Source organism: Dama dama, chromosome 6, assembly GCF_033118175.1.
Source record: "Dama dama isolate Ldn47 chromosome 6, ASM3311817v1, whole genome shotgun sequence".
NCBI classification, from domain to species: Eukaryota; Metazoa; Chordata; class Mammalia; order Artiodactyla; family Cervidae; genus Dama; species Dama dama.
This window is the reverse complement of record NC_083686.1, coordinates 19617581-19636160: the sequence shown is the minus strand read 5'-3', so window position 1 is coordinate 19636160 and position 18580 is coordinate 19617581. Positions and strand designations below refer to the sequence as shown.

At 41.8% G+C, this 18580-nt stretch overlaps 1 long non-coding RNA gene across 1 annotated transcript in view; it reads right to left on the bottom strand.

Moving 5' to 3' along the window:
- Positions 1 to 17230, bottom strand: part of LOC133058759 (uncharacterized) — a 76199-nt gene extending 58969 nt beyond the window's left edge. The window contains exon 1 of the long non-coding RNA XR_009693373.1: positions 17170 to 17230. This is a non-coding gene — a long non-coding RNA (uncharacterized LOC133058759). The remainder of the gene's footprint in view (positions 1 to 17169) is intronic.
- Between the last annotated feature and the right edge of the window lie 1350 nt (positions 17231 to 18580).

Here is an 18580-nt window from a genome sequence, read left to right as displayed (position 1 = left end):
AATTTGATGTAGATAACTTTAAGAAATAGTTTTATCAGTAATAAAGTTTCTGAATATCATGATAAATAACTCATGCACCTGTTTTAAAAAAAAAAAAGCAGAGAAACAGAAAACAAGCAACATTACAGAGAAATATTATATGGCGAAGAACACAAGGGACCTCCCACTGTGTGAAGTATGCTGTGCCCCTCCCCTTCACTCTGGCTCAATCATGTAATTTATTTCCGTGAGCAGGATATTAGCAAATGTAACACAATCAGAGGCTCGGAAAGAGCTTGCTTGATTGAGTTTATTTGCTTTTGTTCCTCTGCGATCACCATGAAAACATGCCTTCTGTATTTATTTGTATTCAGGATTTTCATTCCTTTAAGTTTCCCTCTAAGAACTGTTTCAGCTGCATCCTATAATTTGGCTTGTTGTGCTTTCGTTTCTCATGAATGTCAAAGTACTAGTGAACATCTCTGGTGATTTCTTCTTTAACCCATTGGTTATTTTAGGAGTATGTTATTTAATTCTCACATATCTTGAGTTTTGTAAAATCCCTTCTGTTATTGGTTTCTGATTTTATTGAACTGTGATCAGAGAATATATTTTGTAATTATTTCAATCCTTCCAAATTTATTGAGGCTTGCCTTATGGCCCAATATATGGTCTATGCCGTAGAACGTTCCGCGTGCACTTGAGAAGAATATGGGCTCTGCTATTTTGGGGTGACGTGTCCTACAGCTGTCTTATCAATCTGCTTGGTGTACAGCATTATACAATCCTTTGATTTCCTTGTTGATTTTCTGCCTATTTATTCTATGTATTACTGGAAATGGGGCATTGAAGTCTCAAGTATTATTTTTTTAATTTTCAATTTTTTCCTTCAGTTCCATGAATTTTTTAGTTCCTATAACCAGAAACTCCGTTGTTAGGTACACAGATGTTTATAAGTTATGCCTTCCTGATAAACTGGCACTTCAATCATTATAAAATGTCCTCTTTGTCTCTAGTTAGAATTTTTGTCTTCAAGTTTATTTGTCTCATATTTGTATAGCTACATCAGTGCTCTAGTGACTGCTGGTGACTATTTGCATAGTATATCTTTTTTCCATCCTTTTTATTTTAAAGCTGTTGAGTTTTTTCAATCTAATAAGGACAGGCAGCATACAGTTGTATCATCTTTTTTTAATTCATCCTATCAATCTTTACCCTTTAATTGGAAGAGTATAATCCATTTATATTTAATTTAATTACTGATAAGGTAGGATTGACATCTGCCATTTGTTATTTGTTTTCTACATATCTGACATTATTTTTGTTTCTTGATTCCTCCAATTCTGCCTTCTTTTGTGTTAAATAGATATCTTCTGCTGTACCATTTCTTTTTAGCATCCCAATAATTCTTTTTCAGGTTTTCATTTTTTTGTTCTTTCAGTTCAGTTCAGTTCAGTCGCTCAGTCATGTGCAACTCTTTGAATCACAGCACACAAGGCCTCCCTGTCCATCACCAACTCCCGGAATCTACCCAAACCCATGTTCATTAAGTCAGTGATGCCATCCAGCCATCTCATCCTCTGTCGTCCCCTTCTCCTCCTGCCCCCAATCCTTCCCAGCATTAGAGTCTTTTCCAATGAGTCAACTCTTAGCATCAGGTGGCCAAAGTATTGGAGTTTCAGCTTCAACATCAGTCCTTCCAATGAACACCCTGAACCGATCTTTACTTATTTTTATTGAAGGATAAGTGCTTTACAGTACTGTGTTGGTTTCTGCCTCTGCTGTACCATTTTAGTACCCTTGTCAATATTATTTTTTTAAGTCCTCTTGTAAGAACTTTTTTTTTTTGGCCATGCTATGCAACTTACAGGATCTTAGTTCTCCAACCAGGGATCAAATCCATGTCCCCTGTATTACCAGGTAGATTCTTAACCACTGGACCACCAGGGAAGTCCCCTTGTCAATTCTTATATTATGTATTTTTTATTTATTTTCCTACTGGTTGCCCTGGTGATTACAATTAACATATTAATTTATAATAATCTGGTTCTGATTAATACTCCTTAATAATTTCAATAATGTGTAAAAAAAAAAATCACTCTTAACAACTCCATTCCCCACCACTCATCTATACCATGATTATCATAAATTTCACCTGTATACATTATGTACTAATCAGCATATATTTAGCTATTCTTTATGCAGTTGTCTTACATCAGATATGGGGGGAAGGAGTAACAAACAAAAGCCATATTTATATTACCTCTCATATTTACCTATGTTTACCCACCTTATCAACGGTCTTTATGTGGATTTGGCATCCTGCATAGTATCCTCACTGTTTAATTTTTCATATAGGGCAGATCTGCTAGTAATGAACTCTCACAGTTTCTGTTTACCTGATAAGGTCTTAATTCCTCCTTGTCAGATAAAAATTTTTGGTTGATAGGTTTTTTATTTCCTTTCAGCACTTTAAATATGTCTTGTGTCTTCTGGTTTCCATGACATTTGATGAGAAGTCAGATGTTAATGCTATTGCTGCTGCTGCTGCTGCTGCTGAGTCGCTTCAGTTGTGTCCGACTCTGTGCGACCCCACAGACAGCAGCCCACCAGGCTCCGCCGTCCCTGGGATTCTCCAGGCAAGAACACTGGAGTGGGTTGCCATTTCCTTCTCCAACGCATGAAAGTGAAAAGGGAAATTGAAGTCGCTCAGTCGTGCCTGACTCTTCGCGACCCCATGAACTGCAGCCCACCAGGCTCCTTGTCCACGGGAGTTTCCAGGCAAGAGTACTGGAGTGGGGTGCCATTGCCTTCTCCATAATGCTGTTGAGGTTCCTACATATGTAATGAGTTCCTCTCTCTTTTGCTGTTTTCAAGATTCTATCTTTTCCTTTGGCTTTCAACAGTTTGATTAGATAATGTGTCTAGGTGTGAATCTCTATGAGTTTACCCTATGCGGAGCTTTTGAACATCTTGGATATGTAGGTGAATATTTTCCATCAAGTTTGTGAAATTTTCAGCCATTATTTCTTCAGGTATTTTTTACCTGCCCTTGTCTCACTCCCCTTTCCTCTAGAACTTCATTATGGTTGTATCGGAACATCTTTTGGTGTCCCACTGGTTTGTGAGGCTTTGTTCATTTTTCTTCATCTTTTTTTCTCTTCCCCAGACTGGATATCGATACAGCCATCTTCAAGTTTCCAGATTCCTTTTTGGCTGTTCATATCTACTGTTTAGCTCCACTAGTGATTTCTTTCATTTTGCTTTTTGTACTTTTAAGCTCCAGAGTTTCCATTTCTTTTCATAATTTATGTCTCTTTATCAATATTTTCTATTTTGTAAGATGTTGTGATCACACATTAATTCTTTAGATTTGGTTTGCTTTAGCTCTTTGGAATACTTAAAACAGTTGATTTAAAGTGTCTTATAAATTCGATATCCAGGGTTCCTTAGGTACAATTTCTACTGATAGCATTTTTTCCTTGTATGGAGCATATTTTCTTAATTCTGTGTTTTAAACTATGCCTCATAATTTATGCCTTAAATTAAGCCTTGATATTTTAAATCTGTTTTTAAATTATGTCTCATAATTTTTGCTAAAAAACTGAACATTTAATGAACTTTAATGACTACCAAGGGGGAAGGGTTGGGGGTGAGGATGGACTGGGAATTTGGGGTTGACATGTACATACTGCTATATTTAAAACAGATTAAAAAGAGACTTCTTAATAGATAGCATCACCAACACAATGGACATGAATTTGAGCAAACTCCAGGAGATAGTAGAGGACAGAGGAACCTGGTGTGCTACAGGCCACGGGGTCACAAAGAGTCAGACGTGACTTAGTGACTAAACAACAACAACAGCAAAAAGGTGGTCCAGCGTTCAAGTGTCTGAGATTCTACGATCCCAATTCAGGGAGCCCAGGTTCAACGCCTGGTCAGGGAACTAGATTCCACATGCCACAACTAAGAGCTCGCATGCCACAACTGAAGATTTCACATGCTGCAACAAAAATCAAAGACCCTGCATGCCACAACTAAGACCCAGCACAGTCACATAAATAAATAAATATTTTTAAATAGATTTTTAAAATATTGATGAAAAAAAACTAAACATTTAAAATAATATGACAACTCTGGCAATCAGATTTTTGCTCACCGTACCTATAGTGCTTGTTATTGTTACCACTTGTTAGAGCTATTGCTATTTTTTTAGAGACTTTCCTGAACTAATTCTATAAAGTCTACATTCTTCATCACATAGTGTCTCTACTTGGCTAGCTTACTGGTGAGCTAATGATTAGACAGAAATTTCCTTAAATACCTAGAACCAATCAATCTCCCAGAATTTACTATGAATGACTCTATGTGAGTGTTGGAGCATATCTTTAAAACTTAGCTTATAACTCCACTTTAGCCTTCACTTCCTGCTTGCAAATAACCTCGAGGTCAATCAAGAATGAGAGCTTAGGGGCTTCTGAGGTCTCTTCTAAGCACATTCATAGCTCATCCATGTACACAGCTTCTAGATTACCAGGAATATTTTAAAGTTTTTCAAAGCCCCTCGGACACGACTGAGCGACTTTAGCTCAGCTCAGCTCATGGACAGTGCATTCTCCAGCTATTCCTTTTAAGCTATCAGTCTACTGTTTGCCCCAATGCTATTCATCTAAAGTATCTGCAAAGTTAAAATCCTTGCTTTTAATTATTCTTGACAATTCCCTCTGTGCAAGGAGATTTTTAGCACTGAGTGAGCTCTGAGTCAGTCTTGTAATTTAAGTCTTCCAGGGAACCACCAGATAAGTCAGATCACAACAATTCTATTAAAAAGAAAAAAAAAAGAGGCTTTGAATAAACTCCAAATACATTTTGCCCTCCAGGCCTCTCTGGTGGCTGTCAAGCTTCCCTGGAAATGTAGACAATTATTTTTTAAGACTATTGCATAACTGGAAAGTGGGGGCAGGAAGGACTAGGGCAAGCTAAAATGCCACAGAGCTCAATGCTCACACTAAGATTCAGCCATTTTTCATGAATAAACAATTCCTGAGTTACTACAAGCCTTTGATTAATTTCTAGAGTTCTAAAGAAGTTAATTCTGAAAATTTTCCTCAGTTTTTTCACTGCTCTTTAAGGACAGAAAAATCTTTGGAGGTCTTATTTTCTGCCATTTTTCCTGATATTTACCCATAACCTTTTCCAAGCCAAAAATAGTCTGAACTATGGCTAAATACAAAAGCACTAGTAGCAGACACGAGCATCATGGGAACAAGGAGTTAAGAATTGTGGGACTTTCCTGGCAGTCCAGTACTTAGACTTTGTCTGCCAGTGCAGGGGGTATGCATTCAATCCCTTAAGATCCCACATGTCTGGGGGCCAAAAAACCAAAACATAAACCAGAAGTAGTATTATAATGAATCCAATAAAGACTTTAAAAAAAAGAGAGAGAGTTAGGAGTTTTAACCTAATGAAGACATAACATAAAGCCTATGTCTTCTGTGAAATTGCCCCATAAGGCCCATTCAGGATAGCCACTAATTTCCAGCACCTGTTCATCTGCCTTTAATTAAACCTGCTCTCCCTTAAACACCAGCACCAAGATAAATGAGAGTAAGCTAATTCAATCTTATTGATTCCCTGTTTTGTTTAATCACTAGAGTTACTGTTTTGCTTAATTACTAGAGACTGCATTCTACTATTTCTATTTCAAATACACCTTGACTCAGTTACAATATTTCTGCAGAGAAATGTGCTCTGCCTTCCAGTCCTTTTATAAACATTTTAAACTCAACAGTTTCGTCAACAAAAAATTAGCTGTCTGCAGTTATGAGCTGAAACCAATATTGTAAAAAAAATAAGTGGTGTAGGCTGGGGGATAACTGGAGACCTCTGAAGGAAGTAACATCTAAGTGGAATTCTGCAGGATGGAAGAGGATTTAGGAGAATGCTGAGAAAGATTGTGTGTCCAAGAGCTTCCAGCCCAGAATCAGCATAATATGCTCTGAGGTCAATGAGCAGAATATAGTGGTAAATAATATGGGAAAGAGGAGGTTAAATTGAGGGAGATTTGGCGGGTTTAAGAAGACAATAGAAAACTTTAAACAACAGGCAGAGAATTTTGGACTCCAGGACAATAGTTCACAACCACATCCTCTCTTCCAGCATGCTTGAGGGATACAGTTATTCCCAGGGCCAGCAATGGCCCACAATTCAATAGATCCTCAACTATAGGGATGAGGAAGTGAGAATGATATCAGACTATCTAAGGAGGAAAGAGGGATGGTAATGGACATGAGAGATTTCAAAAACACCACTTAAGGAAGGCGCCTGTCTGGTGGCTCAGTGGTTAAGAATTGCCTGCCAATGCTAGAGACATGGGTTCAATCCCTGACTGGGGGGCTAAGCCATGGAGCAACTAAGCCTGTGCACCACAACTCTGAGCCTGTGCGGCAGAGCCGGGGAGCCACAACTACCCAGCCCACATGCTGCAGCTGCTGAAGCCCGAGTGCCCTAGAGCCCACGCTCCACGTCAAGAGAAGCCTCTGCAGTGAGAAGCCCACGTTCCGCAACTAGAGAGGAGCCCCCACCTTCCGCACCTAGACAAAAGCCCGTGCGGCAACAAAGCCTAACACAGCAAAACTATAAATAAATTAAAAAAAATTTTTAAACCCACTTGACATTTCGATATTGCTTCCTTCAGCACCCCACTCATCCCTGCCTGCACACTCAGTGGCTCAGCCGTGTTCAGCAATTTTGTGACCCCCCACCCCCGGACTGCAGCCCACCAGGCTCCTCTGTCCATGGGATCCTCCAGGTAAGAAGACTACAGTGGGTAGCCGTGGGAAGCCACAGGAGACTTTTGAAGAAAATGCTGTCCTTTTTAACATGCTTCAAGGCTACTTTTAAAAGTATTTCATGGAGTAATTAACTAATTTCCTAAACGTTAGACAAGATTATTTCTGCACTTTTCAAGAGTAATTCACACAATACTCAACGCATAGATTTTCGTTAAAAAGGTTCAGTGCACATAAGTTTGGGAAATCTCATACCACGTCCCTTTCTGTCTAAGTTCACAAACCATATTAATTACACTACTAAAGATCTAAGAACTCCCACAGTAGAACTCCCTCTTCCGTTTTTTAACCCAGTTTCGACACACTTATTTGATCATAGATCTGATTCCCACATAATATCTATTAATATCCTAGCACTCCACAGAAAAAGTTAAGAAACACTGGCCAACATTAGCGTCTATGTGGTTGGGGCACGTCACATGTGGTTCTGTGCTCACCAGATCTTCTTACACAAGATAATAGAGCAGGAAGTGGCATTTCTCCTACTCTCCAGAAACCCCACTTCCCACAGCCCTTCCGGCCTGTTCCTATTTGCCTCTTCAGTTCCTTACGCAGAGAACCCAACTCCAGCCCTCCTTCCTACCAGTGAGAAAAGAAAACTGAAAGCTTTAGTCGCTCAGTCGTGTCTGACTCTTTGCGACCCCATGGACTGTAGCCCGCCAGGCTCCTCTGTCCATGGGATTATCCCCCTAAGAGCACTGGAGTGGGCTGCCATTCCCTTCTCCAGGGGCTCTTTCCCACCCAGGGATCAAACCTGGGTCTTCTGCACGGCAGGCGGATTCTTCACGGCAGGCGGATTCTTCACCACCTGAAGCCCTCCCTTCCTATCCTGTAAGTCCCTCCAGAGGGCTCTATTCAGTGGGGATGATGAAGTGAGGCTCCTGGGTTCCTCGGTGTTTTTCTGAGATCCTCACCAATGTCCACCCACCGAGTATGGGCTAAGTAACCGAGCTGGCTGAAGGAGAAACCAGACCAGAGGACCTAATGACCCCTGTGTGCCGGTCTGTGTAATTAACCAGAGGAACGGGAAGGGCCGGGAAAAGCTGCTGAGCAGGAGACAAAAGAGAACAGGCCTGTCTGGGCCTGAACGAGTTACAAAAGTAGATGAGAATGAAAACAAGGAACGGCCGCCTTCCTAGCTCTCGTTTCCTTCTGCAAACACGCCTATTTAATTCTTCCCCACCACTACTGCAGTCAGATTTCTGCTTCAAAACTGTGCTCTGGGCGCCCTCTGCTGGCAATTAGGTTTAAAACCAACTACAGCGTGGGCTTCCCAGGTGGGTTCAGTCGTAAATAATCTGCCTGCCAATGTAGGAGACACAGGTTCGATGCCTGGGCCCAGAAAACTCTCTGGAGAAGAAAATGGACACCCACTCCAGTATTCTTCCCCAGAAAACCCCGCGGATAAAGGAGCCTGGTGGGCTACAGTACATGGACTTGCAAAGAGTCAGACACAACTCAGCGATTAAGCACAGCATAGGGGAATTTCCTGGTTTAGACTCCGGGTTTCCACTGCAGGGACATCAGGTTCGATACCTAGTGTGGGAGCTAAGACCTCTCATGCCCCATGGTGTGGTCAAAAAAATAAAATACTTTAATTTTAAAAATTAAAAAATAAAACCAACTACAGCATAAAAGTTACATTTGGGTGGCCTGCAGAGATCTTTGCCATCTACATATTCGCTCTTAAACTTGGCTACACTTCCTAGCAAAGATGACAGTTCAACTTCTTTTCTATCAGCAACAACAAAAAGTAGGGGAGGATGATTTTTTTAAAAAAAGGGAACGGTAAAATAAATTATTATACTTCATACTATAAAATGCAGTCCACCTAAATTGTGTCCACCACTATGTGAGGTGCTGAAGAATAAAAAACTAGTAATACTTGGCCTCTACTCTCAGGGAACTTGCAAGTTAGAAAGAGGAGACCAACATACAATCCATTTCTCAAAAGGAAGAATTTCAGAAAATTTATGTAACATGTGCCTTGAATGCTGATTCCAGTAAGTTCACTGAATCTATAAAGAAGCAACTCAGGACTTCCCTGGAAGTCCCATGGTTAAGACTCCAAGCTTCTGATGCAGGGGGCGCGGGTTCGATCTCTGGTCAGGGAACTAAGATCTCACATGCCATGCCATGCAACATGGCCAAAAAAAAAAAAAAAAAATGAAGAAGCAACTCAACAGGGCAGGCCATGCCTTCTTAAATGTGCATTTTACTGGATAGGTTTGGTTACATGACAATATGGACTCAGCCAATGATCATAATAGCCAACTATTATGGAATACTTGTTGAGAGCCAGTCACAAAATGTTTTATGTGTGTTAGCTCATTTTATGAATTAGGTTCAGAGATAAGCCTAAGGAAGGAACTAGGTTCAGAGATGCCAAGATTACACAACCAGAAAGTGGAAGAGTCAGCATTCAAGTCAAGGTCTGCTTTGACTCCAAGTTCCCTTCAATCTCTACCCACTACCACGATCAGTATCAGTTTCCATAAATATCATTGCTACCTGAGGTTTCCCTCCACTTGGTACCTGAGTATAATGTGTGTGCTAAGTCACTTCAGTCGTGTCTGACTCTTTGCGACCCCATGGACTGCAGCCCACCAGGTTCCCCTGTCTATGGTATTCTCCAGGGAAGAATACTGGAGTGGGTTGCCATGCTCCCCTCCAGGGGATCTTCCCAACCCAGGGATCAAACCCGTGTCTCTCGTGTCTCCTGCATTGGCAGGTGGGTTCTTTACCACTAGCGCCACCTGGGAAGCCCACTGAGGATAATGGATGTAATGGTCAACAATAGTATCCTATTTCATGTTCATACCAAGCAAAGCCCTGTGTGAAGGTCCTGGCCTTAAGGAGTGTACAATATAATGGAGAAGGGGCTACATGCAAAAGAAATTAAATGTAGCCAATAGATTTTCCACATGGCAAAAAAACAGCTAGTTTGAAAACATAATGGAAAACAAATTCCACTAACAAGAGTATCCAAAGTACCCCAGAATAAACATTTAAACGCTTGTCAAGTCTTTATGACGAAACTTACAGAGCTTTTATAGAAACATATAATGTAGAATAAATAGAAAGTTAACTGCAGTTCCTGGATGAGAAGACTCAATATTGCAAATATATTCATTCTCTTCAATTTGTTAAATGTAAAAAGTAAATTTGGTTTATTGATTTGGTTATTGAATCACTGTGATATCAGCACAAAAATAGACCTATACATCAACTCTAAAATTCAATTAACAATGTATACGGGGAGTTTAGTCTATGGTAAAAGTGGCATTTCAGACTAGTGGGGAAAACAGTCAACAAGTGGTATGTAAAGCTGGCTGTACATTTGAGAAAACACAAATTCCTACTCTTACAAGAGACATAAAAACAAATTCTAGGTGGATTAAGGATTTAAACATTAAAACAAATAAAAGTAACAGAAGAAAAATAAGGCAATATTTTTATATAGAGATAGGAAAGAAAGCCTTGCCCAAAATGCCACTCAGGTCCAACATTATGATTAAAAAATACTGACATGTTTGATGAGGTAAAAAACAAAATGTCTGGAAATGAACAGACACGATAAAGAAAGAGAAAATGGTAAACGTCAGGGGGAAAATATTTGAGATGACAGTCACAGAAAACAATGCATAATTAATTTTAAAAACAGCAAAAAACAGAGTTCAGAAAAGTCTTCATTAATGTTAAACATAAAATACACACAAAAAAAGACAAATATAAATTAGATCACTACATTGTTTTTATGGGATGGTAAAGAGACTTCCTGGTGGCTCAGACGGTAAAGCATCTACCTGCAATGCAGGAGACCAGGTTCGATCCCTGGGTTGGGAAGATCCCCCCGAGAAGGCAATGGCAACCCACTCCAGTACGCTTGTCTGGAGAATCCCATGGATGGAGGAGCCTGGTAGGCACAGTCCATGGGGTTGCGAAGACTCGGACAGGACTGAGCGACTTCACTTTCACTTTCAAACAGATTTTTACTGCTGTATTGTTAGAACTTCTACAGTAATCACATGCTACAAGGAAAAAAAAAAACTATAAAAATATTTCCATTTCTGAAGAACAACAATAAGTAAAAGAACAGTCCTTTACAGGAGACCTTAATACTTAACAAGGAGCATCTTGAATTAGTAAGTACTTGAAAGTCTCCACCTTGTGGAATACTTGGAAAGCTCTAGCAACTTAAGAAAGAGGATGATTCAAAATTAGTGACTTCTCCTGAGAAGCTAATCTCTAAAAAGCAATAACAGGGACTTCCTTGATGGTGCAATGGTTAAGAATCCACTTTGCTCATCAGTTCAGTCACTCAGTCGTTTCTGACTCTGTGACACCGTGGACTGCAGCATGCCAGGCCTCCTTGTCCATCACCAACTCTCAGAGCTTGCTCAAACTCATGTGCATTGAGTCAGTGATGCCATCCAACCATCTCATCCTCTGTCATCCCCTTCTCCTCCTGCCTTCAATCTTTCCCAGCATCAGGGTCTTTTCCAATGAGTCAGTTCTTCCCATTAGGTGGCCAAGGGATTGCAGTTTCAGCTTCAGCATCAGTCCTTCCAATGAATATTCAGGATTGATGTCCTTGAGGATGGACTGGTTGGATCTCCTTGCAGTCCAAAGGACTCTCAAGAGTCTTCTCCAACACCACAGTTCAAAAGCATTAATTCTTCAGTGCTCAGTTTTGTTTATAGTCCAACTCTCACATCCATACATGTCTACTGGAAACACCATAGCCTTGACCAGGCGGACCTTTGTTGGCAAAGTAATGTCTCTGCTTTTTAATATGCTGTCTGGGTTGGTCATAGTCTTTCTTCCAAGGGGCAAGTGTCTTTTAATTTCATGGCTACAGTCACCATCTGCAATGATTTTGGAGCCCAGGAAAATAAAGTCTGTCACTGTTTCCATTGTTTCCCCATCTATTTGCCATGAAGTGAAGGGACCAGATGCGATGATCTTCATTTTCTGAATGTTGAGTTTTAAACCAACTTTTCACCCTACCTTTCACTTTCATCAAGAGGCTCCTTAGTTCTTCTTCACTTTCTGCCATAAGGGTGATGTCATCTGCGTATCTGAGGTTATTGATATTTCTCCCAGCAATCTTGATTCCAACTTGTGCTTCATTCAGCCTGGCATTTCACATGATGTACTCTGCATAGAAGTTAAATAAATAGAGTGACAATATGATAAGACAGCCTTGACGTACTCCTTGCCCGATTTGAAACCAGTCTGTTGTCCATGTCCAGTTCTAACTGTTGCTTCTTGACCTGCATACTGACTTCTCAGGAGGCAGGTCAGATGGTCTGGTATTCCCATCTCTTGAAGAATTTTCCATATTTTGTTGTGATCCACACAGTCAAAGGCTTTGGCATAGTCAATAAAGCAAAAGTAGATGTTTTTCTGGAACTCTCTCGCTTTTTCGATGACCCAACAGATGCTGGCAATTTGATCTCTAGTTCCTCTGCCTTTTCTCAATCTAGCTGGAACATCTGGAAGTTCACGGTTCACCTACTGTTGAAGCCTGGCTAAGAGAATTTTGAGCATTACTTTGCAAGCAAGTGAGATGGGGGCAATTGTGGGGTAGTCTGAACATTCTTTGGCATTGCCCTTCTTTGGGATTGGAATGAAAACTGACCTTTTCCAGTCCTGTGGACACTGCTGAGTTTTCCATATTTGCTGGCATATTGAGTGCGACACTTTCACAGCATCATCGTTCAGGATTTGAAATAGCTCAACTGGAATAGCTCAACTGGAATTCCATCACCTCCACTAGCTTTGTTCATCGTGATGCTTCCTAAGGCCCACTTGACTTCACATTCCAGGATGTCTGGCTCTAGGTGAGTGATCACACCATTGTGGCTATCTAGGTCATGAAGGTCTTTTTTGTACAGTTCTTCTGTGTATTTTTTTTTCTTCTCTTCTGTGTATTTTTGCCACCTCTTCTTAATATCTTCTGCTTCTGTTAGGTCCATACCATTTCTGTCCTTTATTGAGCCCATCTTTGCATGAAATGTTCCCTTAATATCTCTAATTTTCTTGAAAAGATTGCCAGTCTTTCCCATTCTGTTGTTTTCCTCTATTTCTTTGCACTGATCACTGAGAAAGGCTTTCTTATTTCTCCTTGCTAGTCTTTGGAACTCTGCATTCAAATAGGTATATCTTTCCTTTTCTCCTTTGCCTTTAGCTTCTCTTCTTTTCTCAGCTATTTGTAAGGCCTCCTCAGACAACCATTTTGCCTTTTTGTGTTACTTTTTCTTGGGGATGGTCTTGATCACTGCCTTCTGTACAATGTCATGAACATCCGTCCATAGTTACAGACACTCTATCAGATCTAATCCCTTGAATCTATTTGTCACTTCCACTGTATAATCGTAAGGGATTTGATTTAGGTCATACTTGAATGGTCTAGTGGTTTTCCCTACTTTCTTCAATTTAAGTCTGAATTTGGCAATAAGGAGTTCATGATCTGAGCAACAGTCAGCTTCTGGTCTTGTTTTTGCTGACTGTATACAGCTTCTCTTTCTTTGGCTGCAAAGAATATAATAAATCCGATTTTGATATTGACCACTTTGTGATGTCCATGTGTAGAATCTTCTCTTGTGTTGTTGGAAGAGGGTGTTTGCTATGACCAGTGCATTCTCTTGGCAGAACTCTATTAGCCTTTGCCCTGCTTCATTCTGTACTCCAAAGCCAAATTTGCCTGTTACTCCATGTATCTCTTAACTTCCTACTTTTGTATTCCAGTCCCTATAAAGAAAAGGACATCTTTTTTGGGTGTTAGTTCTAGAAGGTCTTGTAGGTCTTCTTGGAACCATTCAACTTCAGCTTCTTCAGCATTATTGGCTGGGGCATAGGCTTGGGTTACTGTGATATTGAATGGTTTGCCTTGGAAATGAACAGAGATCATTCTGTCATTTTTGAGACTGCACCCAAGTACTGCATTTCGGACTCTTTTGTTGACTATGAGGCCTACATCATTTCTTCTAAGGGATTCTTGCCCACCGTAGTAGACATAATGGTCATCTGAATTAAATTCTCCCATTGCAGTCCATTTTAGTTCACTGATTCCTAAAATGTCGATGTTCACTCTTGCCATCTCTTGTTTGACCACTTCCAATTTACCTTGATTCATGGACCTAACATTCCAGGTTTCTATGCAATATTGTTCTTTACAGCATCAGACTTTACTTTCATCACCAGTCACATCCACAATTAGGTGTTGTTTTTGCTTTGGCTCCATCTCTCATTCTTTCTGGAGTTATTTCTCCACTCTTCTCCAGTAACATATTGGGTACCTGCTGACCTGGGGAGTTCATCTTTCAGTGTCCTATCTTTTTTCCTTTTCATACTGTTCAAGGGTTTCTCAAGGCAAGAATACTGAAGTGGTTTGTCATTCCCTTCTCCAGTGGACCACATTTTGTCAGAACTCTCCACCATGACCTGTCTGTCTTGGGTGGCCCTATACGGCATGGGTCATAGTTTCGTTGGGTTAAACAAGGCTCTGGTCCATGTGATCAATTTGATTAGTTTTCTGTGATTGTGGTTTTCTTTCTTTGCCCCTATATCTGGAGAAAAACATGATCTGAAAGGATATATGCACCCCAGTGTTCACTACAGCACTGTTTACAATAGCTAAGACATGGAAACAACCTAAACATCTATCAACAGGGAAATGGATAAAGAAGATGGGGGGGGGGGGGGAGGTGTACACATATATAGAAGAAGATATCACATGCCACACAGCGTGGCCAAAAAACATAAAAAATAAACTTTTAAAAAAGCAATGATAGATTTGCTGGTCCATGAAAGGTCTAAAAGCCTTGTTTTAAAAGAAATGGACATGTAAAGTAATCATCCTTCAATTTAAAAATAAATTAATTAATTTTAAAAAATAAATAAAAGAAATGGACAGGAGCACAGTGTCTCATTTCTCCTTCTCATGGATCCATCTTCTCATCACTCTTTCTACTCCACCCCCAAGATTTTGCAAAACCATCTAGGGAAAGACAGAAATACCTGTGCTGTTTTATATTGCCTGCTGTGGTTTTTAGGCTCTATCATTCTTCTGGCATTAAAAACAGAAAATAAAGAAAATGAAAGGAGGACGAGCAGGGAAAGAAGGAAAAAATTTCCTAAAGGTTTCAAAATAGATTTTGGAAACTCCCTGAAGAGACAGCGTACAGAAAGAAAAGGCTGGAGATACAGAAGCCAACAGTAATGCCACAAACTGAGAGGTCTGCCTAGAGCTGGGCAGCTCCCCACCTGGGCTCACCGGAGTCTCTCCAGGCTGGAGGAGCACAGAGGGTCCACAGGAAGCAATCTACTCAGCCCCAGAGCCCCGGCTGGGAGCTGAGGGGAGACAGGGTGTGGGACGAGAAGACACTCAGTCGCTGGGGCCCAGGTGAGGTAAGGTCCAAGAGCTGCTCCCTCAAGGCAACAGAGAGACAGTATGACAGGAGGGAAGGCAGCGCGGTGCATTGGCCAGAGTCCTGAGACAGCCTCTTGAACCTCCCAAAGCCTCCGAATGGCATGAGGGAGCAGCAGAAAGTCTCCCCCATCCCTCAGAGGACCACAGAAGAGGTAGAGAGAGAACCAAAGTTCATGAGGGAACCTGGAGGTCCCAAGTGGGGTGTGTGAACTGATGAGCAGAGACAAACAGAAAACAAATATTAGCAGCAGATGCCACCTGAGCAAGATGAAGGTCCTCAATCAGGAGACCTCCTGCTCCTCCAGGTTCCTCACACACACACACAAATGGCGCCCCATGTAGAAAGAAGGGAAATTTTGAGTTCACTGAGGAAACTTCTCTTTGTAAGCACAGATACCAGGGAAAATTAGGCTCACGAGAAAGGCAGAGGTGTGTTATAAATCATGCTTTATGTTGCTGAGGCCTGAATTTGTGGACTGTGCAAAGTTAACCCCCCACACTAGTTTTACAGGATTGTTTTAATATGACAAGATAAGACCAATGATGGGGAAGGTCCCATATACATGTCACCAACCATCAGATGCTTGTTGTCATTACTACAGTTCAGGACTCATTGCCCAGTCACTTTCAGCACCACCATTTACTAAACAGAAGAAGCAAGGCAGTGCGGCCAAGCTTATTAAGCTTATTTTTACAGCAAGCAAGAATATACCAATATATCACCTCAGAATTAACATATTTCTTTTTCCCACATGTAAGTAACATGATCAGTACTCGTGATTCAGGCATCCCACCTATAACACAAGACATTATCTCTAAGCTGGTAAGACACATTGATTCAAGATTTCCTTTATACAAAAGGATATAGGATTCAACAAGCCATTTTTTAATAGTTACAGTCCAGACCAGTTTTGCTGCTTGCTTGTCAAATCCTATTTGATTGCACTGGGTTAAGATAAATTCAATCGACTACCTGTCTTCAAGACCAGCCAGGCATCGACTCTTTTTCCTTTAAAGTTATACCATCAGAAGCAAGACAGTAATTCTCGTTAATGTGTTTATCACACTAAAGATTGCAACTACATATCTATGGTGTGCTGAGTATTCTGCACAATTACTTAATTTAAACTTGACAACTATCCCTGTTTTAAAGATTAGGAAACCAAGTCTCAGAAAGGCTAAGTTACAATAAAGGCACAGGGTAAATGGCAATGCCTATATTCCACTCTACCACACCTTGCCAATGAAAATATCTAAGCTTATCTGAAGCTTATACTTTAAAATATCCTAGTCAAACTCCAGGTCTAGAAGAACAAGTCATTCTACCACTCCTCCCACTCTCATCTCCTACCCACTCCACCACACACCTTCCCTCTGACACACACTCACATCCATTCCCTACACCCATCTGCCTTCTTCCAAGCCTTCACAGAGCTGTTCCCTCTGCTTAGACTGTCCTACCTTTCTTCCCCATTTAAGAGAACCCCAACCCATCCTCCATAATGGGACAGTGACTTCGAAACTTTGCTCCCTCTCCCAAGGAGGACTAGTTGCGTCCACTCCAGCTTGTGGGATCAGTTTATCTTTCCATCAGAGCGCACATCTACCACTTGAGATTGGCATTTGCCTGCATGTGCCTCCTTGACCACTACTAGAACATGAACTCCTCAAAATCAGGGTCTGGAACCTACCTCTGCATATCTATTCATCTAAGTACTTAGGGAGCGCACAGTGGGAGTTCAAAAAGTGCTTGTTGAATTCATGAATGAATTTCCTTTTAGATCGAGGTCGATATTTCATATGTCCTAGATTGTGAATGAATCATATGTACGTAAACACTGTGAAGTAACTGGCTCTTAACTGATTTTAAGAATGACCACGAAGAAAGGCTTCACTCACCCAAAGCCAGTTTTTCCAGAGACCTCGCCCGGTTTCATCAGTTTCAGCCCAGGCAAGAGATGGCCCCGCCTCCCTGGCTGCCAATCAACCGGCCCTCGCGCCTGCGCAGACATCGCCCTCTCCCGAAGCCCCGCCCCAGTCACCGCCCCGAGACTGTCGCGGGCGGTTAGATACGGCGGGAGCTTTCCCTTCATTAGCTCGCCTACTATGACGATCACCTACAGCTGCATTGCAAATGGCCGAGCGGTCCTAGCGGAGCTGGCCCTAACCGGCGGCTCTTATCAGGTACCCCTCGGTCGGCACCTCCGCCTTCGGCCTTCGCAGGTTCCACCTTTGGAGGGTGATGCCCACCGGCCCCGCCCTTCAGGCCGCAGGCCGCGGCCCTGAAGGGCGGTCCCGAGCGGGCCGAGGGGCGTGAGGCCCGCCCCCGTGAACGGCCTGGCTGGTGAGCTGTGAATCCCCGGCGGGAGCCGCTCGCACTCTAGGACAGCCGAGCCGCAAGTGCGCCGCCCAGGGGTTAGTGTTGGTGCTGCAAGTGACGTACTTGAGGGTAACTTGGCTGTCACGTTTAATTCCGGAGACCCCTTAAAGATTTTCTCTCCCCCGCGGAGAAATGGCCTGCAGTTCAACACACGTTTATTGAACATGTTTTAGCTGCAAAATCCCAGAGTCACGGTGTAGGGGATACAGCAATGAAAACGGCGCCTGGAGCTGTCCTTTTATACACAAGGGCTGCATTCAGTCCTCCTGCAGTGTGTAAAAAGTATGTCAATGGACGGAGATCGAGATTGCTACGGTAGCACTCAGGATGGGTGACTGCTTGCAAAGAGGAGATGATGGTGGGGTGCTTGGCTTAAAACCATTACAAGAGTTCGCCCTAGCCTGGAACAGCAGAGGGCAGCATGGTGGGCGTGGGGAAACCTCAAGAACCTCAGTGTGGCTTGAGCGCAGGGTCGCAGTATATGAGGGGCTAACGACGAGGTCAGAAAAGTGAACAGAGACTAGTTATTGAAAGGTCCTAGATTCAGTTGGTTCTCTTATCCTAGAGATACCAGGGAGCAGTTCAAGATTTATAAATAGGGAAATGACAAAATCTGATCCATTTTCTGGAAAACTTGTTATGGTTACAACATAGAAGGTGGTTTAGAGGAAAGAGAGTCAGTTAGGATGGTGTTTTTATAGTTGATCTAGACGATCAAAGAGCCTGAGCTAAGGCAAAGACAGTGCAGAAGGAAAGGAATGGACAGATACTAAACAGACTTTGCAAACTAGTCCTCGGGAGTTAATGACCGGTAGGATATGTCGGATCAGAGAACCTACTGGTAGGATATGTAGGATCAGCAACCCACTCCAGTACTCTTGCCTGGAAGATCCCATGGACGGAGAAGCCTGGTGGGCTGCCGTCTATGGG